We start from the raw sequence: 26,089 nt of genomic DNA, 5'->3' as shown, positions 1-26,089 counted from the left end.
AAATTTGTCAAAACTGGTACATTCCAGCAAGTCTTTGGTTTTGGCAAATCAGCATTTTCTGACAAAAGAGCATTTAATAGAAAAATTCCTACTCAGCTCTAGTCCTGACAGCAGCGCTTCTGCCAACTGCTGAGCATAGGGGCAGCTGAATTACCTGTTGATGCTGCTGGAAGGAGATAAATGAGCTCTGCAATAATTCGTGATGCTCCCTTATTTTAGAAGAGCTCTTTGTTTCTGGATCTATTTATAACAGTCACTGCAGTTATTTTAGTACATTTTGAGGTGAGAGACAGATCTCAGCAATGATGTGAAGATAAGCAGTTGAAAACAGTCAATACAATCTCTTAGGGACAGTGTTAATGGGCTGTTTCTAAAGTAGGCTATGTGGGATGTGTTGTGAAGGAGAGCTCTCTCAGTTCAAGCAGAAAAATACTTTAGAAAAAAGGTAGTAAATAGAAATATTACTCCCAAACTACCAAAGTTTTGCAAAGGCTCTTATTTTTTTGCTACCACATTCTATAACCCTTACTGGAGCAGGAATCCTTTTCAAATTAATGGGAGTTTTGCTTAAGCACAGACTGCAAACGTTGACTCTTCCTTTAAAAGTCTGTCTTGATTTGTGGACATAGTGAGCATTTCTTATTCCTTTCTGTGAGCAATACATAATATAGTACAGTTTGGGGCTTTTTCTCCATTTACACCAAAATTCATTCAATAACATATTCACGTTTAACAGTTTTCATTAAAGTGTGGTTGGATAGGTGCTGCAAAGCGATTGGTGGAGATCAGCTTTTGCTTACACTGCACCTATATGACCTGAGGCATGTAACTCTATTATACAGCACAAAAGCTTAACTATTTTAAAAAGTTTTAATTTTTCAGGTACCTATATATGAGAGAGAGCTAAAAGTTGGAAACAATTTACCCTGAAGGTGGAAAAGCATGTAATATGGATCTGTCAAGTGAATGCAAGAGCATCAAAAGAATGTTAATCAAATAGCACAGAAATACATAGTTTTAAACTGTAATCTGTGAACAAAAAAAGAAAGCCATGTGTTTATATCCAGCTTGCATTCCCCTCCTCCCAGGTAGGCTCTTAGTTTGTCCATTGTTATGAGTTCCTAAATCTGGGGCACAATTCACTTTTAGACAACTGGAAATTCCACAGTGGGGCAACACCTCACACACAAAATTAAAATATTCACAGTAGAATAAACGTACCTTCATCCCAAATCTTTCCCCCATTCAGAGCTGAAAATCTGATGGACAAACTGCCAAATGCAGGATCCACGTGAGGCAATGTCCCAGCCTATACAAAACCATTCCTGTTGGTCCCACAAAACAGCAACAAAGGTAGAAGTTTGAAGGATGCTTTTAGAAGTGCCTTTAATAATGAGTGCATATAGAGCTAAGGCAGGTTATGTTACCTCATCTAGAGCCCTCCTTCTCATTTTTGTAAGCCACCTAACAGATGTCAGGTGGTAATGACTTTGTCCATTTTCTACTAAGCTAGGCATTCATACCAGTGGCCTAGAGGTTGCAATCTAGTCTGTTTTAGAGTGGTAGCCGTGTTAGTCTGTATCAGCAAAAACAACGAGGAGTCCTTGTGGCACCTTAGAGACCAGGGGTATGTCTACACTACCCACCGGATTGGTGGGTAGTGATCGATCTATCGGGGATCGATGTATTGCGTCTCGTCTAGACCCGATACGTCGATCCCCGAATGCACTCCCCGTCGACTCCAGAACTCCGCCAGGGCGAGAGGTGGAAGCGGAGTCGACAGGGGAGCGGCAGCCGTCGATCCTGCGCCGCGAGGATGCGAAGTAAGTCAATCTAAGATACGTCGACTTCAGCTACTCTATTCTCGTAGCGGACGTTGCGTATCTTAGATCGATTCCCCCCGCCCAGTGTAGACCAGACCTAACAAATTTATTTGGGCATAAGCTTTCATGGGCTAGAACCCACTTCATCAGATGCATGGAGTGAAAAATACAGGAGCAGGTATAAATACATTAAAGGATGCGAGTTGCTTTACCAACTGTGAGGTCAGTCTAACAAGATAAATCAATTAACAGCAGGATACCAAGGAAGGAAAAATAACTTTTGAAGTGGTAAGAGAGTGACCCATTACAGACAGTTGACAAGAAGGTGTGAGTAATAGTAGGGAGAAATTAGTATTGGGGAAATTAAGTTTAGATTTTGTAATGACCCAACCATTCCCAGGCTTTATTCAGACCTAATCTGATGGTATTCAGTTTGCAAATTAAATTAGTCTGTAGTTCATTACCAGTTCTTTAAGCCATGTGGTCCTATGTGGAGAAAGTCAAAAGCTGCAATTATGTAACAGAGTATTGTAGGCTATGTCACTTGGTTTAATTTGCAAGTATACATTTTTCTTTAATTTTGCTCAATTGTGTGGGAAAGTATGAAATTTACCAAAAGATAACTCACTGAAAATATCAAATCTGTTATGTCCTACTGCATTTCAACTAATTTAGACTACAATTTTTTTAAAATATTCAAAATAGTTACTATTGTACTGCAGTTGTAAGGCACAGTGTGCTAAGAATCACAACCTTATTTTTCTGTTTAGCCCACAATGAAAAATTCGGTATTTCATATTTCAGCGTGAGAGTCACATAAACACTGCAGTTGATTAAACAGAGTAATTAGATTATGTTCTCTTATTTTGCTGTTTCAAAGATCCATCAAGATTAGTTTAGAGTAGAAAGCTACAATTCCCATGGAATTCAAACCTACAATTTAGAGATCTCTCACCACTGCTTAAAGAGAACCCTGATAACAAGAAATACTTTCAGTAATCTCACTTCCAATAGTGTCACTGAACTCTAGAGTTATCTCTTTACCTAAGAGAAGCTATGACTATATGACATAGGAACTAATGGTATGGCAATTGTTTCTAATCTAATTTTAAGATAGGAATAATTCTTCTTATTATTACTATGATTATTTAAATTTGGTTCTAGTGTACTAGGTAATTGTTAAGTGCCTAGTATCTATGCCCATTAGAAATGCCTAATATACTAGGAGAGCAATTTTGTGGAGCTGTTGATGGCTACATAGAATGAGTCTGTATGTAGAGAGATTTACTCCAGTTCTATTAACAAAAATAATTAAATTTAAAAATGCTCTTTTACACTTTGTGGTAAAGCAGCAACACTTTGGTTTCAGACTGGAACTGAAGTGAAATGAATCCATATCTCTGCATGCCTGTCTAGATGGTACCAGTACAGTACTTTTGTGCTAGAGCAGGGGTTGGCAACCTTTCAGAAGTGGTGTGCCACGTCTTCATTTATTCACTCTAACTTAAGATTTCGCGTGCCGGTAATACATTTTAACATTTTTAGAAGGCTTCTTTCTATAAGTCTATAATATATAACTAAACTATTGTTGTATGTAAAGTAAATAAGGTTTTTAAAATGTTTAAGAAGCTTATTTAAAATTAAATTAAAATGCAGAGCCCCCCGGACCGGTAGCCAGGACCAGAGCAGTGTGAGTCCCACTGAAAATCAGCTATGTGCCGCCTTTGGCACGCGTGCCATAGGTTGCCTACCCCTGTGCTAGAGTATAGCAGACACCCTGGTTAAGTCTAAAGATGAGCAAACTAGCTCTTTTAGGTCATGATGCTCAACACAAGTATGCAGCTCATGTTACATATCACAAGTCAACTAGCCATTCCCACCTTCCATATTTTTAAAATTTAAGTAGGCAAGTGCCTCTTTATTTGTAGTAATAAAAGTTTACCACTAATATTCTTCCACTTGTGGACCGTGGTATCTCTGTGCATCAGACTGTACTATTTGACTGTATGTATACTTCTAAAAGTGTTTGTTGAACAAATATAAGAGGCATGTGCCTAAAGTAATCCAACAATCAGGTATGTCCGTTTGGTACATTATTCAATCAAACCACTGCTGAAAGGTTGCTGCCTTCTCCTCTCTCTCTACTACCAAAGTGAAGAACACAGACAGCAAAAACATTGTAGTATACACTACAATTCTGAAACACCATTTTTCAGAATTTTTCACCCTCAACTGTCATCAGAACTGCCAGCTTTTAGGAACTTTTGGAAGGAGACCTTCTTCCGTCTCTCTCACTCCCCTCCTCCCCCTCCCCCCACACTACTTTTCCAAGCATGTTAGCAAACAAAATCTAGTTGGTGTAGAAGGGAAAAGACACAGAAAAGCCTATTTTTTAAAAAATATTTGGGGCTTTGTGTCTATCTCAAACATGATTTTGGCCTGCTCAGGAGGCCTAATTCTATTCTCATTCACACCAATGTAAATCTGGAGTAACTCCACTAAATGGAGTTAGTCCAGTTTTATATTGGTGTGTCAGACCAGAATTTGCCCTAGTGCCTCTAAACAAAATATAATGACATAGTGGAATGGCTGCTGCAGTGCCAGGAGAGAGAGATCAAAGGGATAGCTAATAATGATTCCTTAAGCAGAATACCATCACCTCCTTCCCTAACTCCTGCAAAGCAAGTGCTAGTTGGTAACTGGAGCAGACAGAGTATATTTAAAGGTGATGCACAAGCAGTAATACTAGTGCAAGATTTCTGGAGTTTCTGAACATTTATTCTACCCAGAGCATTTTAATAAATTTGATAGCAGCAGATATATATATTGTGTAAACTGTTAACACTCCACAATCCTCTCCATTTTTACAAGCAGCAGGGAGATGAAATCCATGGAACTGGCTCGGACAGATGATTAACAGGGTGGCAGACCAGATTCTGCAGCCTGCTCATTAGACCTCTACAGGAGCTTCTTTGGTATCCCGATCCCTGGTTTGGCAGGAGGGGCAGAATTATCTTCACAGCATGCTTCTCTTACCCAGACTCACAAGGCAACATATCCAATTAGAACATAGCCAATTAAAGAGACAGGGAAAACTTTAGATATACATTTGGATTATTACATTCTGTCTTTCACCTGGAGAGTGGGGTAAACACCCCTATCTGATCAGGACTCATTTTTCATCTAAAGGGCAGAAAGCGGCACACTAAAAAAAATTTTTTTTGTCTATTTGACAATTCACTAATGAATAAAAACACTATGTTCAACGATGTTTTGTTGATCTGAAAAATAATGGAAAATGTCTGCTTTTTCTAAGGTTGCAAACCTTTCAGTCTTCCATATATTGGTACGTCTAACTTTATTACAAAAATGCAGGGAAACCAATTAAAGATAATATTAAAATGACAATCTTTAGAGATAAACGAATAGTATCCTTGAAATATTATATGTCAATAACATTTTATAAACATAAACATCTTTTTTAAAAAGGATAGAAAAATACTGCTCAGTGCATGAAAGGTGCCAGAGTTTTTAGTTGGCATTTACACAATGCATGCTTTTCTGATGAAAGTGGTGAGACAATGAAATGCTAATATCAGACCATAATGTGCCAGTGATGTAAAAGGTCTGTGATATTCTGGATCCTGAATCTTAACCCACTGTACACTTTCACAAAGGCACAGAGAGGAATGTAGCTTAAGACAAAGTGGTAACCATTCAGTTGGCAAGAGAAGAAGATGAGTGATGGCTACCGATGTGCTGGGTAGCAATGCATTCTCTGGTGCTGTTAAATTATTCTTCATGGCATCAGCAATCCAGAGATGGCTTTGTTTGCCTGTTATATCTTTTTGCAGAAGTTAGAATAAGCTAACAAATGCTAAGTAAATCAGAGAGAAAAAAAATACTCAACATATTCAGAAATGCTGCTTGGAAGCACAACAACTGGGGTTTCTGTTCAAAAATAAAAAGAGGAATAATACTTTGCATTTCATCTGAGGACTGCAGAGCACTTCACAAGCATTCACAATTTAAACCTCATGAGACCTGCATGATGGGGAATCATGAAGCACAATGCCGCCTAGCGTTTCCACATGGAGAGCGTGGGCCAAGCTTGGGCCTAAAAAGGACTGTCTGGTCCTAAATTGTTTCAATTTTGATTCAGTGGGGAAGGCCCCTGTTGCAGTGACACAAAATTGTTCTGCTCCAGAGTTAGGGTCCATAAACTAATGTATGAATTTTAAAAGCAAGCAGTAAATGCCACACTTCACTTTTCTTCATACACCTCCCTCCTACCCACCTCTCCACATAAGCAAAGGGACCAAAATATGACACAGCTTTCCTTCAGCCCTAGGCTTTCCCACACAAACCTAGGAGTTTTCTACACAACAGACACTACCCTAGCTCCAAGTGCCCTAGCCAAAGGAACCCTAACCCTAGCTCCAAGAGCCCTAGCCATAGGAACCCTAACCCTAGCCCCAACTCCCCTACCCTTAGAAACCCTAACCCTAGGGCGGGAAGCCATACCCATAGGAACCCTAACCCTAGCACAAAGTGCCCTACCATTAGGAACCCTAACCCTACGGAGCGGTGCCCTACCCATAGGAAACCTAAACCTAGCTCCAAATGCCCTACCCTTAGAAACCCTAACCCTAGCTCTAAGTGCCCTACCCATAGGAATCCTAACCCTAGCTCCAAGTGCCCTACCCAAAGGAACCCTAACCCTAGCTCCAAATGCCCTACCCATAGGAACCCTAACCTAGCTCCAAGTACCATAACCATAGGAACCCTAACCCTAGGGCGGGAAGCCCTACCCAAAGGTACCCTAACCCTGGCTTAAAATGCCCTACCCTTAGGAATCCTAACCCTAGGGTCAGAATCCCTGCCCATAGGAACCCTAACCCTAGGGCGGGAAGCCCTACCCATAGGAACCCTAATCCTTGATCCAAGTGCCCTACCCATAGGAACCCTAACCATAGGTGGGGGGCCCTTCCCATAGGAACCCTAACCCTAACTCCAAGTGCCCTACCCTTAGGAACCCTAACCCTAGCTTCAAGTGACCTACTCATAGGAACCCTAACCCTAGGGACAGAAGCCCTACCCATAGGAACCATAACCCAACTCCATGTGCCCTACCCTTAGGAATCCTAACCCTACAGCGGGAAGCCTTACCCATAGGAACCCTAACCTTAGCTCCCAGTGCCCTAGCCATAGGAACCCTACCCTAGGGCGCGGAGCCCTACCCATAGTAACCCTAACCCTAGCATTAAGTGCCCTACCCGTAGGAACGCTAACCCTAGGGCGGGAAGCCCTACCCAAAGGTACCCTAACCCTGGCTTAAAATGCCCTACCCTTAGGAATCCTAACCCTAGGGTCAGAATCCCTGCCCATAGGAACCCTAACCCTACGGCAGGAAGCCCTATCCATAGGAACCCTAACCCTAGCTCCAAGTGCCCTACCCTTCGGAAGCCTAACTCTAGGGTGGGAAGCCCTACCGATGGGAACCCTAACCCTAGCTCCAAGAGCCCTACCCATAGGAACCCTAACCCTAGGGTGGGAAGTCCTACCCATAGGAACCCTAACCCTAGCTTCATGTGCCCTACCCTTAGAAACCCTAAGCCTGGGGCGGAAAGCCCTACCCATAGGAACCCTAACCCTAGCTCCAAGTGCCCCAGCCATAGGAACCATAACCCTAGGGCTAGGTGCCCTACCCGTAGAAACCCTAAACCTAGGTCGGTAAGCCCTAACCATAGGAACCCTAACTCTAGGGCAGGTAGCCCTACCCATAGGAACCCTAACCCTAACTCCACATGCCCTACCCATAGGAACCCTAACCCTAGCTCCAAGTGCCGAAACCATAGAAATCCTAAATCTAGCTCCAAGTGCTCTACCCATAGGAACCCTAACCCTAGGGCGGGAAGCCCAAACCATAGGAACCTAAACCTAGCTCCAAGTGGTCTACCCATAGGAACCCTAACCCTAGGCGGGAAAGCCATACCCATAGGAACCCTAACCCTAGCTCCAAGTGCGCTACCCATAGTAACCCTAACCCTAGGGCGGGGGGTCCCTACCCATAGGAGCCCTAACTCTAGCTCCAAATGCCCTACCCATAGGAACTCTAACCCTAGGGCGGGAAGTCCTACCCATAGGAACCCTAACCCTATGGCGGGGGCTCCCTACCCATAGGAACCCTAACCCTAGCTCTAAGTGCCCTACCCTTAGGAACGCTAACCGTAGCTCCAAGTGGCCTAAACTTATTAACTCTATCCCTAGGGCGGGAAGCCCTATCCATAGGAACCCTAACCCTAGCTCCATGTGCCCTACCCTTAGGAATCCTAACCCTACAGCGGGAAGCCTTACCCATAGTAACCCTAACCTTAGCTCCCAGTGCCCTAGCCATAGGAACCCTACCCTAGGGCCGGGTGCCCTAACCATAGGTCCTCTAACCCTAGCTCCAAGTGCCCTACCCGTAGGAACCCTTATTCTAGATCCAAGTGCCCTACCCGTAGGAACGCTAACCCTAGGGCAGGAAGCTGTACCCATAGAAACCCTAACCCTAGCTCCAAGTGCCCTACACTTAGGAACCCAAACCCTAGGCGTGAAGCCCTACCCATAGGAACCCTAACCCTAGCTCCATGTGCCCTACCCTTAGGAACTCTAACCCTAGTGCAGGAAGTCCTACCCATAGGAACCCTAACTCCAAGTGCCCTACCCTTAGGAACCCTAACCCTACGGCGGGAAGCCCTATCCATAGGAACCCTAACCCTAGCTCCAAGTGCCCCACTCGTAGGAACCCTAACTCTAGCTCCAAATGCCCTATCCTTAGGAACCCTAACCCTAGGATGGGAAGTCCTACCCATAGGAACCCTAACCCTAGCTCCATGTTCCCTACCCTTAGGAACCATAACCTTAGGGCGGGAAGCCGTACCCTTAGGAACCCTAACCCTAGATCCAAGTGCCCTAGCCATAGGAACCCTAACCCTAGGGCGGGAAGCCCTACCCATGCGAACCATAACCCTAGCTCCAAGTGCCCTACCCTTAGGAACCCTAACCCTAGGGCGGGAAGCCCTACCCATAGGAACCCTAACCCTAGCTCCAAGTGCCCTACCCATAGGAACCCTAACCCTAGCTCCATGTGCCCTACCCTTAGGAACCCTAAGCCTCGGGTGGGAAGCCCTACCCTTAGGAACCCTAACCTTAGCTCCAAGTGCCCTACCCATAGGAACCCTAACCCTAGCTCCAAGTGCCCTACCCTTAGGAACTCTAACCCTAGGGTGGGGCACCCTACCCATAGGAACCCTAACCCTAGGTCCAAGTGCCCTACCGTTAGGCAAGGCCCGCTTTAGGCCTATTCCTACCAATTCCCCCGAATTGGGCCCCGTGCCTAAGAGGGCCCTGCACCCAGTGAGAATCCCTTCCCTAGCTAGAGGCGCCTTTTTAATTTTTACTCACCTGGCGGCGCTTTGGGTCTTTAGCGGCACTTCAGCGGCGGGTCCTTCACTCTCTCCGGGTCTTCGACGGCACTTCAGCGGCGGGTCCTTCGCTTACTCTGGGTCTTCGGCTACACTTCGGGAGCAGGTCCTTCAGTGCCGCTGAAGACCTGGAGCGAGTGAAGGACCCTCCGCCGAAGTGCCGCCAAAGACTCAGAGCACCGCCCGGTGAATACAAGCCCCATGTGGTTTTTTACATGTGTTTTTTTTTTAAGTCATCCCTGCCAGGGCCCCGTCAAAACTGTTTGAATTGGGCCCCGCACTTCCTAAAGTCGGTCCTTGACATTATCATTACTCTAACAGCTAACTCCAGGCTATTACTCTTGAAGAGCCACACCAAAATGAAACAATGGAACAATGTGATGCCTCCTCAGGAACAAGAGAAAAGCTGGAGAAAACATAATCGCAAAACCACTTACCAACTGAAAGGAGATACAGACTCTCTCAGTTGGCCGCATTAGGACTGCCGCTCAAGTATTGCTCTTACATTTAAAGGGCCCGGCTACTTCAGGAGAGCACGACAGGAAATATCCTCTACACAAGAGTAAACCCAAAATAGAGAGTACTTTGATGACAACAAAAGGGAACTATTTAGATTAATTAGAAGGACTAACTTCAGTCTTCCTGATAGCCACTGAGATTTTGACCCCTGAAGTCCAGCATTTTGTACACAAAGCATAATTATGCCAGTGTTTTGTAGTATTCTGATGTGGATTTACACACAAGTTCATACAGTGGAAATCCAGCTTTCTTTTTGCTGTCCTTCACTGTCTGCATTTTAAACATACCATCATGCTCTCCTGAGTAAGAATCGTGTTCATTTTAAATATTTCTGTGGTGCCCATCACCATGGAATCTAGCAATTATCTTCTGATAATGCTACTCTGAAATACCAGGCATATCCCAACACAGCTTTTTCCATGCTTTTTTGGAGCAACAGCATTCTTTCCCTGTTTGAGGTAAGCAGTGGGCTTTGTTTTCCAGTTTTCCACTGAATCATGCTCCAAATGCACTCAATTTAACACACAGTATTTTGTACAGGAAATGGAATCTACCCCTTTAGATGCTCTATAAAGGCAATTGCTTAATTAATCAATAACATTCATTTTCACTCCCTAAAGCAGCCACCCACCCAAGCAGATGTTCAAATACACTCACTCTAAAACCGGAAACCCACTCTGATGCAAATGCCTCTCAGCAACTGTCAACCCACAGTTGAAGTTGGAATTAATGATGTATCCTTGTTTTGCTGTCCAAAACGGCATGACTGGAAAATGAATAATCTATTTCTTTTCTTTTTAAAAACAGCACAATTCAGTTCTAAAACATTCATTTTTATTTTTTTATTGCCATCTTTTATTTGCCCAGCTCTTGTAAGCATAAATGATAACATTTAATAATATATGATATGATATAAAAGGGACTAGAAGCCTGATTCTAATCTCACTTACATGTGTGTCACTCCATTGTCCTAAGTGAGCTACTCTAGATTTATGTTGGAGTGAAGTCATATCCTGCTTTGATTTATGTGCTGTGCAATCTCACTGACCTCAGTGGCTTTATTTTGGGTGTAAATCAGGATAGAATTTGCCCCATAGTTTGCATTTTCTTGCAGCTACACATAAGCGGCAGAGCACTGACTTCCTACGTTCAAAACTTCTAGAACTTTTTAGCCAGGTAGAAATTTACTTTCTCCCCATAGCTATGGCATCCTTAATGCACCCCTCAGAGTCACTACCCCACCCACATCAGTTTTTTTCCTTCTAATTATCACTTATGCATACAAAAAGCTGGATGTTCAGTTAAGCCCCCAAAGTTCAGCTCCTTAGTTAAAAATGTATTGGCATTTTTGTGGTCTGTTTGTATTTGTGGCAATTGTATCTGTGGTATTTCCCCATTACAAACACGTACAATGGACCCTGAACTAAAATGTGAAAGAGAAACCTCTGCTCTGTACCCTAAAAGGACATGACCCCCAACCTACACTTTGTATGGGGGTAATTTTGGGTCACGTTCTCTTGGCTGTAGACTACAGACTACTAAATTGCTGCTCATGCTAAATGACATTTTTTCTCTTTGGCAACTATTAATGGTAAGGAGCATTGCTTAGCATTCACTCAGTCACACAAGTATTTTACTTATAGCCATGTCTATGACATTCCTCACCACATTACCTGAGGCACCTTTCTTTTTTCTCATACAAAGTTTCTTCTGGTGATGAATTCTTCTGGGGTTACCTGGCTGTCTTTCAGATGAAAAACAGCCATGCTGCTGTAGCTGCATCATGTTACTGTCTGCAATCAGGCACTTCCTCTCCACTGCCTGCACTTCCTAAAATGATTGACAAAAAGAAATTAAATAAAACCAGGGATTATGCAAAGTAACCGTGTAGCCTCTTCTAATTCCATCACCAGCTCTGACAAAGGTTCCAAGATTCTGCCTGCTCAGGCCAACTCTTTGACTATGCCCTCATATCAAGGCCCTGATGACCTTCCACGGCTTTCCAAATTCATGCAGTTCTGTGTCCTCTAGAAATCTCCTTACATGGACTGGGAAACCAGCAGCTGAAGAATTAATTTCCAACAGTGATAGGGGTTTGGTGTTTAATGTATTCAGTCATTGCTGTGGCCTGTTGATACTTGAATTAGGACTCATTCATGCTGGAAACATGCATTATGTTTAAAATGTGTTAGCTGGTCAAGGTTAACATTTTTAAACATTACTGTCCTTGTTGACAATAAAGGCTACATGATATTTAACCTTGTGTTAGAAGCTTTTATAACAGGAAGCATTTTTTCAGTATAGACAGGGCTTAGACAGAATTGCAAATGAAGAATAATGCTTTGGTTGGAAAGTTATATGGTGCAAAGCTTCTGGAAATACTAGGCCCTGTGCTGCTGCATAGGTTGTAGGCTGCCATTGATGCAGGAAATAATGCAAGAAGAGGTTCTCATGCTATTTTCATTTCACTTCCTGCTTTTGGTTCAGTTGGCACTATCATGATGATAATCTCTCTCATGCCATTTCCTTCTAGGCCAAAACCAGACAGTACCAGCTAGCTAGAGAAGTGAATTAAAGCTATAAACATTTGAAACAACAAAAGGTAAAGCAAGAGCTGAGGTTTGTTTTGACTCTGGTTTGAAACGTCTTGCCTATTCGTAGTTTAATTCTACTGTTCACTCCAGAGCTCTGGCAGGGGGTTGCATCCTATGTAAAAACAGTGTGCTCTTTCTTGACTCCAAATTACATAATACATAGCCTCATTCTTCCCCACTAGGTGTCTCTGGCAAAGTCATTTTCCTTCATCTCACATAGAGTGATTGGGGCTAGTTCACAAGAGACACACAGGAGCCTAACTGCCTCTTTAGCTGCCTAAGGCCAACCCTTAGGTGCCACTAGCATTCACAAAATCACCACTCAGATGCTGCCTAACTCAATAGGCAACTAAGCTGCCACTGGTAAAGTTCCTTAGGCACCTCAATTTCTGCTTGTGGCACAGCTGCTAAGTCCTGACCCCCACTAGCTGCTTGGAATCCTATCTCAGACCTAGGTAACACCCAGCAGGATTCACACAAACTAGACAGTCCCCTGCCTATCTCAGCTGGAGGGCCCAACCCGGCAGCCAAGTTCTGAGCACATCTAACCTGCACAAAAAGACAGCTGGGGAGGAAGAGATGTTCCCTTTATCTCCAATAGCTTAGTGGTTAGGGCACACAGCTAGGAGACTCAACGCTCAAATACCCACTCTGCCTGATTCAGAGCAGAGACATAAACCCTAGTCTCCTCCTTCCATGTAAGTGCCCAAACCCCTGGGGCATTGGGTATTCTGGGGTGGGACTCTCTCCTATTGAAGCAATTCCACGTTGTATGAACTACTTGACTAGTCACTGGAGCAGGGACTGTAACCCAAATCTCCTCCCTCCCAGGATAGTGCCCTTGCCACTGGGCTATAGTGTAATTCTCACTCTTTCTGGTCTAGTAACTACTTAAGTATTGCATACAAAATGGAAGTTTCAACAGGAGAAATTCAGCAAGCACCACCCAGTGGTCAGGACTCTCACCTGGGAAGTAGGAGAACTGGGTTCAAGTCCCTACTCCGAATCAGGCAGAGTGGAAATTAGAATCTGGATCTCCTCTGTCAGTTGAGTGCTCTAACCAGTGGGCTATTGGGTATAAAGGGACCCCCCCCCCCCAAGTTTTTCATGAGAAAGGAATGACCTAGCTTAGGCACCTAACTCTAGGAGGTTCATGAATGAGAATCCTGAGCAGAGCTAGACACCTTCCTCTAGTCCAGAGTTAGGTGTCCAACTTCCTAATAACTAAGGCTGCCAGTCTGTCATGGAGGTAACAGATTCCGTGACTTCTGCAGGGGCTGGCTCAGAGGCTGCCCAGTCTGGGCAGCCCCTGGGCCAACAGCAGCAGTTTTGGTGTGTGGGAGGGGGCTCAGGGCTAGGGACGGGGGTTGGGGAGTGCAGGGGGGCGCTTACCTCAGGGTGGAGGAGCTTCCTGGCTCCCACTGGCATGGCCCCCCTGCAGCTCCTAGACAGTGGAGGGGCGGGGGGCTCTCTGTGTTGTGCTCTGCCTGTGCCTGCAGTCCTTACCCCTACAGCTCCCACTGGCTGTGGTTCCCGGCCAATGGGAGCTGTGGCAGCTGGCACTGGTGGTGGGAGCACCGGAGCCTCTGCCCTGGCTCCTGCCTTCCGCCCTAGAAGCTGCAGGAATGCAGAGCTGTGTAGGAAGCCCCTACCAGCCTTGCCAACACCCTCCCCCCGCCCCCAAACACCAGCAGGGGTCCCAGGCCATGGCCACCCATCCAAGTTTTAGTCAGGGCAGGTATTTTTAGTAAAAGTCATGGACAGGTCACGGGCCCATGAATTTTTGTTTACGGCTCATGACCTAATTTTACGAAAAATACCCATGACTAAAACGTAGCCTTACTAATAACTAACTAAGGTGGCTTCTCAGTCAGCATGCTGGCTTCTGTGAATCCCATTCTTAGCCACCTAACTCTCCCCAGGCATTGAATGCATAAGGAGACTGGCAAGTAACTCAGGCTTGTGAATTCACTGAGTGGCAGGGCACCTTAGGCCTTGTCTACACTGGCAAGTTTCTGCACAGTAAAGCAGCTTTCTGCATTGTAACTCCTGAGGTGTACACACTGCCAAACTACTTAGTGCGCAGAAACGGAGCATTTGCAGCACTGTAAAAAAACCACCCCGAGAGGCATACAGCTTTCTGTGCCAGAGGTACCGCGCCACAGTGCCAGTGTAGACACCTGGGTCAATTACAGCACTATGATTGGCCTCTGGGAGGTATCCCACAATGCCTTAACTGCTGTAACACCCTGTCTTCTCAAAGCACCAGAACTAGATGAAGAAACAGACAAACCTTCATTCACTGCTCATTAGTGGAAATGTTGCACGTGTGGTTTGAGCTAGAATTGGTACATGTAGTTATGCAGGAACAGTTGCCTTGGCCCAGGTAACCTTTGCACCTCAGTGCAGTCCTTCATACCCTTGTGCTCATTATTATTAATTAGTTATATTACAGTAGCACCTAGAAGCCTCAACTTGGTTCAGGGCCCCATTGTGTTAGCCATTGTACAAACATATAGTAAGAGACAGTCCTTCATCCAAAGAGCGCACAGTCTAAAAACAGACTATACAGGTAAAGAGTGAGAGAGGAAACAGTGGCACAGACAGGTGAAATGACATGTCTGAGGTCACCAGCAGGTCAGTGAACTAGAACTAATTAGAGCTAGGTCGGTGCTGAACAATTCATATCCCAGCCCAAACTTCCCCAAAGCCTAGGTGTGTGGAGGGAAGTGCGGTTAGGTAGCAGATCTGAGCTTTTATAAGGAAGCAACTGGCTGGTGGAACAGGAAAAGTTTATGCACACATCTGTTTGTAGCTGAAACATCTTTGAGATGTGCTTTATTGTTAAGAAAATGCCACCCCCCACAAAGGACAAACACAACAATAGGACTTCTCTCTGACAAAATTCAAAATAAAGGTACAAGACAGTTCACTTCAGACAAGTCTAAAGACAAATATTTAAGTGTAGTTCAATGCAACCAAATTTCAGAGGAGAATAGAACATCTGTCTTCTAGTTCCCCACTTAGCTCTAGCTCTTTTCAGAGATACTGACTGTCAGTTTCAGCCCCAACACCTCATAGTACAAAGATATGGAAACTAATTAATTCCTCACATCTAGTCCAGCCCTACTACCCTGCACTCATGGCAGGAAACTCTGGTCTTTGTTGCAGGGCAGAGGGTTAACATGGGAAAGGTGCAAACATCCCGTTATAAGAGATAGGGGCAAGCCACAAATTTCAGATCCGTAGCTGAACCTCCCTGAAGTTCAGAACTGGGGTTTTGCTTCAGGAGTATCTCTAAAACAGGAGTTTCTACCTCGCCTCCCTCCTGCCATGACGTGGCTTACATGTTCTTAAATCTTACACAAGTGATTTCCGTGTAAAAAAACTGCCCTCACTTCCATCCAGTATTGTACTAAGATTGATACTGGGTGCTAAATGCTAATTATATGGGAGATGAGTGGAACTAGGCATACTGGACATTTAATTTCTCCCTGAGCTCAAGGTTTTGCTTTAGCTGGACTCCTTCACTGAGGCTTTGGCTACACTTACACTTCAAAGCGCTGCCGCGGCAGCGCTTTGAAGCGCTAAGTGTAGTCAAAGCGCCAGCGCTGGGAGAAAGCTCTCCCAGCGCTGTCCGTACTCCACCTCCCTGTGGGGAATAACGGACAGCTCCCAGCGCTGGGGCTTTGACCACACTGGCGCTTTGCAGCGCCGCAATTTGCAGCACTGGAGAGGGTGTGTTTTCACACCCTGCTGCAGCGCTGCAAATTTGTAAGTGTAGCCAAGCCCTGACTGAAGAAAAGTTAAATAAAATATATAGTCCCCCAAAAGGGTACAGTAGTCACTGCCACGTCAATTACCTTTTCTAAGGTGACTAGTCTGAGGAACTTCAAAAGAACATAGTTTTTCTTCCAAATTTTGTGGGCTGTGATTATTGCTGTAGCTTCACCACGTTAGCAACTAACGCTATTAAGGCTTAAAGACAGAAAGGAAATATGGAGTAACATGCTAATTAAAGGTTCTTTTCTCCGAAGAATCTGTTTGCTTTGGAATTTGCTGCACAGCTTCTGTGGGACTTGGCCAGCAGCTACAAACAGAAAAAGAAAAGAATAGTCTTTCATGGGGACATGTAAAATCTGAGCTCTTTACCCCTTTATTAATAAAGATATTTTAGCTCTTTTCTCAAGAATATAGGTGTTAGATCTTGTCAAATTCCATAATGGGTGATTATTGTACACTATAGCTGTGACATTCTATACCTTGGGAGAGTGTGCTGTAACCCCCATATTCCTCATTTTCATATCATTGTGATCTTACGTATAAAGCATGCCTTGTAAGGTATCAGGGAAAAAGGTTATGATCTGCTGAAAGTCATTTATCTATCCATATGTGTGTATCTCTAATGCATATGAAGTTATGGGAATTGTATAGTATGGTTGTCACTAAAACATGCTGTAAATTGGGGGAAATCAGCCAGCTATTAGCTCCCCAGAGGCAACAGCAAGGAAAGTAACCAGTGCCCGGGCGGGGTGTCAAACAACCCATCAACAGCCATTGTCCAGCAAGGGAGCTACAACGCAATGACTCACCTGCATGAGGCCACACCAGGGGAATTGCTCAACCTTGCTTGGAGAGACTCAGTAATGCTCACCTGACTCGGCGGGGGGGGGGGGGGCGGCAAAGCCAAGAGGGAGGAAAGGACAAGATAAAAGGAAAAGATGTCTGCCATGCTCTTCCTCTCTCCCTTCCACCTACATCTACAGACACCACCACATCAAGCAACTAAAGTGCTGATCAAAGGGGAGAGCCTGGTTGAAGAGCAACCAGCCAGCCTGTGGTGAGAAGCATCTAAGTTTGTAAGGGCACTGGAAGTGTTAAGATCAGCTTAGAATGCGTTTTGCTTTTATTTCATTTGACTAAATCTGACTTGTTATGCTTTGACTTATAATCACTTAAAAGCTATCTTTATAGTTAATAAATCTGTTTGTTTATTCTACCAGAAGCAGTGCATTTAGTTTGAAGCGTGTCAGATGCTCCCCTTGGGATAACACACCTGGCACATATCAATTTATTTCAAACTCATATAAGCTCGCAGCATCCAGCGGGCATAACTGCAAGACAGAGGTTCCTAGGGTTGTGTCTGGGACCAGAGATATTGGCTAGTGTCATTCAGTTGCACAATCCAAGGAGCAGCTTACTTATTTTCTAGCTGATACAGAATGCATTTATGCAAGAAAAATGTAAAACACAGACAGCTCATTAACATCATGGACAATTGTGTTTTCCAAGTTTCCAAGATACCGTTACTTCAGTACTAAGGCTTCAATCCTTCAAATAGTTATGCATGTATAACTTCAGTCACGGGCACTCCTAATTTACACACATGCCTGGTTGTAGGACCATGACATTCATTTCACACTGCTATAAAGATGCAATATAAAAATTGTTTCCTTCTATTTATTTCTTATGGTTTTGGTGAAGGAAAAGGATATTAAATTGTAATTGTTTTTGGTTTCAAGGTTTTTGTAAGCATCTACAGTTGGATGATGTAGGATGCATAAAGGGATATTAAAGTTACCCTTGAAGAGTAAACTGGGCCACCTTTTTATGGGTAGATTGTAATACATGATTATTTATTTAGATTACAACAGCACTTAGGGGCCCCGATCACAACCCTATTGTGGTAAATGTTGTACAAACACAGAATGAAAGCTTTTGGGGGAAGGGCCTACAGGACAATCACATCACACATTAACTACAGTAGTGTGGTACTCTCTAAGGACAGGGCCGCCCAGAGAATTCAGGGGGCCTGGGGCAAAGCAATTTCAGCGGTCCCTTCCATAAAAAAAAGTTGCAATACTATAGAATGCTATATTCTCATGGGGGCCCCTGTGAGGCCCGGGGCAAATTGCCCCCCTTCTCCCCCCACCCTCCCGGGCGGCCCTGCTAAAGGAACCCATCATTTTGTGTGTTTTAATGCCTTGCAGTGTGGATTTCTAATCTGTAGATCTGAGAAAAACTTGACATTGTAAATATATTCTTGTGAGAGACTTGGTTGCCTTCTCTGAAAACTGAAACAAGAACAGATTAACTTGTTCTCCTTCATGGCATAACTTGCTTCTTAACTAGGCTGTAGTACTAGTCAGTTTCTTTACTTTTGTAATACATTTCAACTATATCAACACAATCAAGTGGTATTTGCATTATGTCTATGTATGAATGAACACAAGTTTGATTGAGTTAGATACAGAATGCTACTTTATTTATCATTTCTGTAAACATGCAATCACACATCTGCTGTCTTGGAATATTAGCCATAGGGCTGTTCAAAACAGAAGCCATTAAATCAGGAGAAACAGCAGGTTTCGAGTTCCTTTCCTCAGAGCTTAGCACTGCCATGCCTCCATTTGTCAGGTGCCACATAATGACAAAAGAAAGATTCTGACAGTTGGAAACGCCCAGAAGAGAGGGCAAAAGTGGACTGGCTAAAGTTATATTCAGCCAACTCTAGTCGCTGGGCAGGAGGAGGCTTTCCCCTTCTCTTGGTCCACAGATGTTTACGGCTAGGAATGAGAACCGAGGGGAACGCTACACATGGGCTGTAAAACGGCTCCCCCAGCTAAGAATTGAGCCTGGTTCAGAGGCGGAGAGGAGCCGGCTACCGACAGGTGCTATTCGGGGGCCGCGCTCTGTTCTGAGGGAGAATGAATCTGGTGGAAGTAGGCTGCAAAAGTAGCTCTGCTTGAACAGGCTCAACATAGCTGCAATGCAGAGGCCGCGCCAGACAGAAGCCCCCTAGAAATCCGAGGCAGCCCCCGCCCCGAGCCCCGAGCAGCCAGGTCGGAGGTGACTGACTGAGCAGACCCAGGCCTGGACTTGCGGAGGCCGTTGGGTGCCTGTGACAGACCCCGCGGGGTGGGAACCCAGTTGATGGGCAGCGAGGACACACCCCCTGCATGAAGCCACCCGGGTTGGGGGGCGCTGATCCCCACCGAACTAGGGGCAGCGGGCCCCTTCCTAGGACGGAGTAGGGGTGTCCGCGCCTTAGCCCCCCACCCCCTGGCCCGCCCGCCTCCCCCCGCGCTCTGCACCCCCTGGCCCGCCTCCCCCCGCACCTTGCCGGCTGAGCTCAGTGCTCCAGAGCCCGCAGACGTGGAAGCGGCAGGCGGGCTGGACCCATGGGCTGGTTAGGTAGCGGGGCCGCTGCAGGCGGGTCTTGGCCAGCAGCGTCCAACGCACGCCAGGGGCGGGCCGGGCCGGGGGTAGGAGCCCCGCCCCCAAGGCAGACAGCGAGGGGGCAGAACAGACCTGACTGCACCTGGCTGGAGGCGGAGGCTGGGACCGGAGAGCGGCGGCGCTGTGGTCTGCTACACGCCCTGCAGCCCTACACTTCTGTAAAGGCCGGTTTCCTTCAGAACGGCAGGAAACATGATTTTCATCTCGGCTATTAACACTTCCTATTGGACAAGATCCCTTCCGTTCCTCAACGTCCTTAACAGCCAGGCTGAGGCGGCTGGCCCACTTGTCCACATTTCAGACGCTGCTTTTTGATATAACTTATTGACCCAGCCCAGAACTAAGCTTTACGTAATGCACCTGCAAGTTAGGGGAATGATGAGTATTCCTCATACACAATAAAGTGGTTGAATCCTGCTTTAAGTACAAAATTCAATTCAAGCTTAATTATGGAGCTGCAGTCAGCACCTCCACCATAATTTCAGGTAATTAAACTACTGACAGGGACTATTTTGTTTGGGCAGTCAAAAAGAGGTGTTTTAATAGGAGAAACAATGCACAGGGTTAGTAGCAGCATCCCCATGGCTAGCTCTTGAGCAAATCCTGACCATGTGTTATTGAAGTGGGAATCTGCAAGTCACTTCTGCATCCAGAGCTGCAATATTTTGCAGCTTTGCTATCATACAACAAGCCACAGAACATTAGGAGTTTAGCATATAAATCTCCCTGATGGTAGAATTATGCTTTGAATTTTTGTACTATGACATTTTTCTTGTAGCACTCTATAGGAGAATATGCTATGCAATAGCACTATGGCTTATAGCAATTTCTTGTATAAAAGTTTTCCTTCAAAGGAAAGGAGATTTAATAATCCAGTTTTCATTAAAGAAACAGAAATCTGCTGCCAGTCTGTAATGTGAGTGCCTCACTCCAAGGGCAGTTCCAACAACTTCATTTGGAAAAAAGTCTGTTGCATTCATAGTTCATAAAAGCATTGGCATCTATCCCATTAAACTAACAGAGGAAGAGAAATATTCTTATGCTCAAAACATTCTCTCCCTCTTTTCTGAGCTATTTATATGTGAGGGTCTATCATTTTCCCAAGCTCAAATGTAACCACAGTGTGTACATGTATAGATATGCAGGTTAACCCCAAAGAATAAGAAATCTATTTTCAAAAGAAAAATGCTGTGCCTAGTGGAACTATTTGCAAGCATTATACATCATAGATTTATGATTTTCATTCACTGATCTTTGAGAAACTTAACATTTTTAAAAGGCAAAATGCACGCATCCACACCTTTCTCCCATTCTTCCACCCCACCTTCTTAAGTGGCTTCTAGGGTTTTTTTTAGCAGTGCCGGTATTTTAATTAACAGCCATTAACATCTATGGTAGTGTCAGAATTCCATGTGAATCAATTTCCTTCCTTCCTTTTTCTTTTCCTCACCTATATATCTTTCTCAACATGATATGATTTTGCATGACTACATATTAAAAGATATTTTAATCCCTTGCTCATCCAGTTGATATACCAAACAAAATGCAGCAGACTGATCTGGAGCCAGCTGTTTCTGCCAGTGTCTGGGTTCTTATATTGCACCCATAGTATCTGAGCCCTTCTAGAAAATGTATTAAAGGGGACTCAATTAATTAGGCATAGCTCCTGCACTTTGCTGGCTGATGATACTGATTTGTTAAAATTTGCTTTATTACCTGGGAAGAACTCCCAGGAAGGGAATATTTTCAAGCAGCAGAGCTAATGGTCCATTTTCAGAGAGACAATACATGATTCATTTTAAGAAAGTCATTAACTACTTGTGGAGTCAAGTGCTACTCAACATGAGTAAAGGTGGTGCAATCTGGCCCTGTGTTATGTGCTTAGATACAATGAGTGCTTTAACAATGCCTGAAATAGATAGCTGCATTGTACTAAACTGGATGAGAAATACAGCACATTCGGTCAGGGAATGGATCCAGTTTAGATAAGCAGATGCAAATTGCTTCCAACAGTCTACAAGAAATTTCACAAGCTGATGCCAAATGGTCTTAAAGGCTCTCTTCATACTCGCTGTATTACAGTCAACAATCCATTCTAGGCTTGATTGATGTAGACCATGGCTTAGACCATATGTGGTGGCATCATGCAGTATAGGCTACATTGCAGCATTCTAAACAAAATATCCCTTTTGTTCACTACAGCCAAGTCCTGTATCTTCTGTATCATGACGCACACCACTGGCACCAAGATATGCAGGTTGCTTGTGACAGAGAAAGTGGGAAAGAACAGTCCCAGGTGCTACAGGGCCTGGTGAATCCAGGCCATCTCCATTAGTTTACAGAGTGGAGCACTTCTTATTGTGGGATTATTACCTACATAAAATCACTCCAACTTGGATGGCAGAACCATAGCTGGAGAGGAACGGGGCAGGATGCAAATATAGTATCTTCTCTGATTTAGTTTCAGTCAGTGTCAATTACAAAGTTTCTGGAAGCATTTGAAGAGTTTTGGGCTATGAGTTGTGGACACATGTTTTTGTTGGCTTGTGAAGTCCAGTAGGGAGGCAGAGAGAGTCCATTATTGGAAAAGTCCTCCAATGCCTCCATTCAGAAGGATTAGTGCTAGAAAGGGGATTTGCTAGGCTCTTGCTCAAGAAATTCTTTCAATGCTGAGAATCTCATCAACTATTGACCTTTCTCTAATATTCCTCTTTAATGAATATTGAGAAGTTTGTGGTGACACAATTCTGTAAAATCTGAAGTCTTCAGATTTCCTGGATACCCTGAATATATTTTGAGTTTGGAAATTGTATGCATTTTGTAGGTTGATGATCATCTTCTGAGATCACTGACCATGAGGTAGTGTTGACATGATCTTGACCTTAACAGGGATAGACAAGAGTTCCTCATGAATGGCTCCTCCCTTTTTGTGCCTGAGATGACTCAGAATATAATAAGTACTCCTAAAGGAAGCACCAAAATATTAAAAATTCTGCACACAATATTTTAAAATTCTGCATATTTTGTCAAATAATATAATCACACCATTTTCAACTATTTGCTGACAAGTATTTTGAAATAAATTACCAAAATACTTGAAAACGGTGTGATTATATTGTTACTGTGCTAGTGTTATTTTGACAAATAAAATATGCAGAACTTGGTAGAATTTTAATTTTTTAATTATTTGGCATAGAATTTTTAATGGTTGGTTCAGAATTCCCTCAAGAGTACCAGGGTTCTGTGTGGGTGCAGGCAGCTCAATGGAGGGTCAGGGTGCAGGAGGGATTTGAATACACAGGGGCTCATTGTGGGGTTCTGGGGGTGTAGGGGGAATGAGACTCTGAAGGGAGTCCAGGTGAAGGTGGTTAGGGAGTGAGGCTTGGTGGGGTGGGGGTCCAGGTGTGGGGGGCTCCCAATGTAGGGGGTGAGGCTTGTGTGTGTGTTCTGGTGCAGGGAGATCTGGGTGTGAGAGGCTCCTGATGCAGGGCTTGGGAGGAGTGGGGGGTAGAGGGGGGTCACGGGGGATTCTGGGTGGGGGGAGGGTGATGCTCAGCAGAGGGGGCTTGGGTGTGTGTGGGGGTGTCAAGATGCATGGGGGTTAGGTGGACAGGGGGAGCAGCTGCCCATGCAGTGACCCCTCCCTCATTGGCTGAGGACCAATGGGGCCAGGAAGTAGGGGGAGGGAGTTACTGTACAGGGAGCTGCTTCCCCTGTCCCCCCAACCCCTGTGCATCCAGACACCCCCAAACTCAGTCCCCCACCGAGCCACACCAATGAGCCTCACCTCTTGCACCCAGATCCTCCACCAAGCCCCACCCCCATGGGAGGTTTCTGGGGGGTTGATCTGACCTAGCCCTAGCTGCTATGTGCAGAGGAGGGGGAGGGGGAACTCCATCTCCGTCCTCCTCTCTGGCCTCCCCTGCCCCGGCAGGACTAACATCCCTGGGTGGCCGTGGCATCCCCATACTGCCACCTGACCTTTCCCACGGCCGCCCAAACAGATGCACCCATGCTGCTGCGGAGGGGTGAGTGAGCACTGGTGCAGCTTCTCTTTGCTTCCCCACAGAAATCATTTTTCTGCAGGAAGCAAAGAAATTCTGCGGGGTATGTGTGTGTGCGTGTTTATGCGCACACAGTGGTGCAGAATTTCCCCAGGAGTAAATAAGGTGATTTCTCATCTTCCTCAAGGGCTCTCTCTTGTGGTGTACTTGCTGGATTATAATTTGTATGTATGTATATATTTATTTTTAATATTTTTTGAGTTTCTTGAAATTCCTAACAGATATTAGAAAATATACACCCAATCACAATGAACAGTACTAAAATCAGATTAATTCAAGCAGACACTGTAACAAAATCAAAAGGAAAGAATGTAAAAGGGAAATTAAATGTAATGATGAAAAAGCTACAATTGTATTGTTGCTTTTAAAGGTTTGCTTTGGAAGTTTTAAGTGACTGTAAAATACTGAATTGTATGGTAAAACACACCTCCACACTATATAATCTGATTTTAAAAATACACTTAAGATAACTGTGTATTTTAAGGGTAGGTATTCCAAAACCATTCAGTATTTATTAGCCTATTTCTGTTTCTATTAAAGTTAATGGTAAAACTCCCAGTGACTTAAACAGGAGCAAAATTAGGCCTACATTGAGCACTTTAGACATTTCCATCCCAAATGTTTTACCATTACATCTCATGGCTGTATCATAATAAAGTATAAAATCAAAATAGAGAGACTTATCAATCAAATCAATCTTACTGATCTGGATGTTAACAAAAAATCATTAGAGCCAAGCCCTATTCCTAAGGTACATGTGAACTTCTATATCAGGGGTTGGCAACCTTTCAGCGGTGGTGTGCCGAGTCTTCATGTATACACTCTAATTTAAGGCTTCGCGTCCCGGTAATACATTTTAGCATTTTTAGAAGGTCTCTCTATAAATCTATAATATATATCCAAACTACTGTTATATGTAAAGTAAACAAGGTTTTCAAAATGTTTCAGAAGCTTTATTTAAAATTAAATAAAAATGCAGATCTTATTAGTTTAGTGTGATCCTTGCCCTTGCTTTTCCTTGATGAGTTTTCCAGTGTCTGGTGGCACCTATTTGGATACTTTAAGCTGCACACAGGCTTCTCAGTCATCAGTTGATAACCGGCTGGCAGGAGGTCAGCGGCTGGAACCCCAGATCAGCAGCTGAGGTGAGTGGAGCTGGCGGCTGGTAGGGCTGAGCAGGGCCGGAGGCCTGGACCCTGTCTGGCAGGGGGCCTGCGCTGGAACTCCAACTGGAAGCACGGGGGGGGGGGGGCTGCGGCGGGGACCCTGGCTGGAAAGGGGCCAGCAGCTGGAACCTCAAAGTGGCGGTGGGCTGAGGGGTCAGCCCACCCAGCTCTGGGGTTTTGGCAGTGGGCTGAGCGTCTCCACCCACCCCCGCTCTGGGATTTCAGCCACCAGCTCCTGCCAGCCGGGGTCTCAGCCCACTGCCAGCCTGGGGTTCCTTCACTCAGGCCAGCAGGGGGTGCTGAGTGGGACCAGCAGCGGGACCCCGGCTGGCAAGGGGCCAGCAGCGGGAACCCTACAGCAGCGGCGGGCTGAGCCGCCCAGTCTGCCACCGCTCTGGAGTTTCCACCACTAGCCCCTTGCCAGCCGGGGTCCCGCCGCTGGTCCCACTCAGCACCCACTGCTGGCCTGGGGTTCCTTCCCCCAGGCTGGCAGCAGGCTGAGACTCTGGCTGCAAGGGGCCAGCAGCGGGAACCCCAGAGTGGCGGCGGGCTGAGCAGCTCAGCCTGTCCCACCTGCCATCAAAAATTGGCTCGCATGCTACCTTTGGCACGTGTGCTGTAGGTTGCTGACCCGTTCTATATAATTTTCACTTATTTGGACTTGCACCAAGAGGCTCAGATAGGAACACATTAAAATTATCTAAATAAACAATATTTCATATGCATTTTGAAGTTTATTCAGAGTTATGGATGTATGATTTGGAGATTTCAGAATGCTGGTCTAAGAAAAATAAAGTACTGTAGATCAGCAGTTCTCAACCCGGGGTCCAGGTCCCCCTGGGGGGCTGCAAGCAGGTTTCATGGGGTCCATGAAGCAGGGCTGACAGACTCACTGGGACTCAGGGCAGAAAGCCAAAGCCCCACCCCATGGGGCTGAAGCCCAGGGCCCTGAGTCCAGCCAAAGCCTGAACAACTTAGCTTTGCGGGGGCCCCTGTGGCATGGGGCCCTGGGGAATTGCCCTGCTTGCTACTTCCCAACGCCAGCCCTTTTATATGCAGAAAAACAGTTGTGGCACAGGTGGTGGAGTTTTTATAGCGTATTCGGGGGCCTCAGAAAGAAAAAGGTTGAGAACCCCATCTATAGATAGTTTCTTCTTCAACAGTACAAAACAGATAGGGGCAGGGCTCTGCACAACACATGATTATTTATGGTAA

Source organism: Mauremys mutica, chromosome 7 (genome assembly GCF_020497125.1).
Source record: "Mauremys mutica isolate MM-2020 ecotype Southern chromosome 7, ASM2049712v1, whole genome shotgun sequence".
Taxonomy (NCBI): Eukaryota; Metazoa; Chordata; order Testudines; family Geoemydidae; genus Mauremys; species Mauremys mutica.
Note: the sequence above shows the minus strand (reverse complement) of the source record.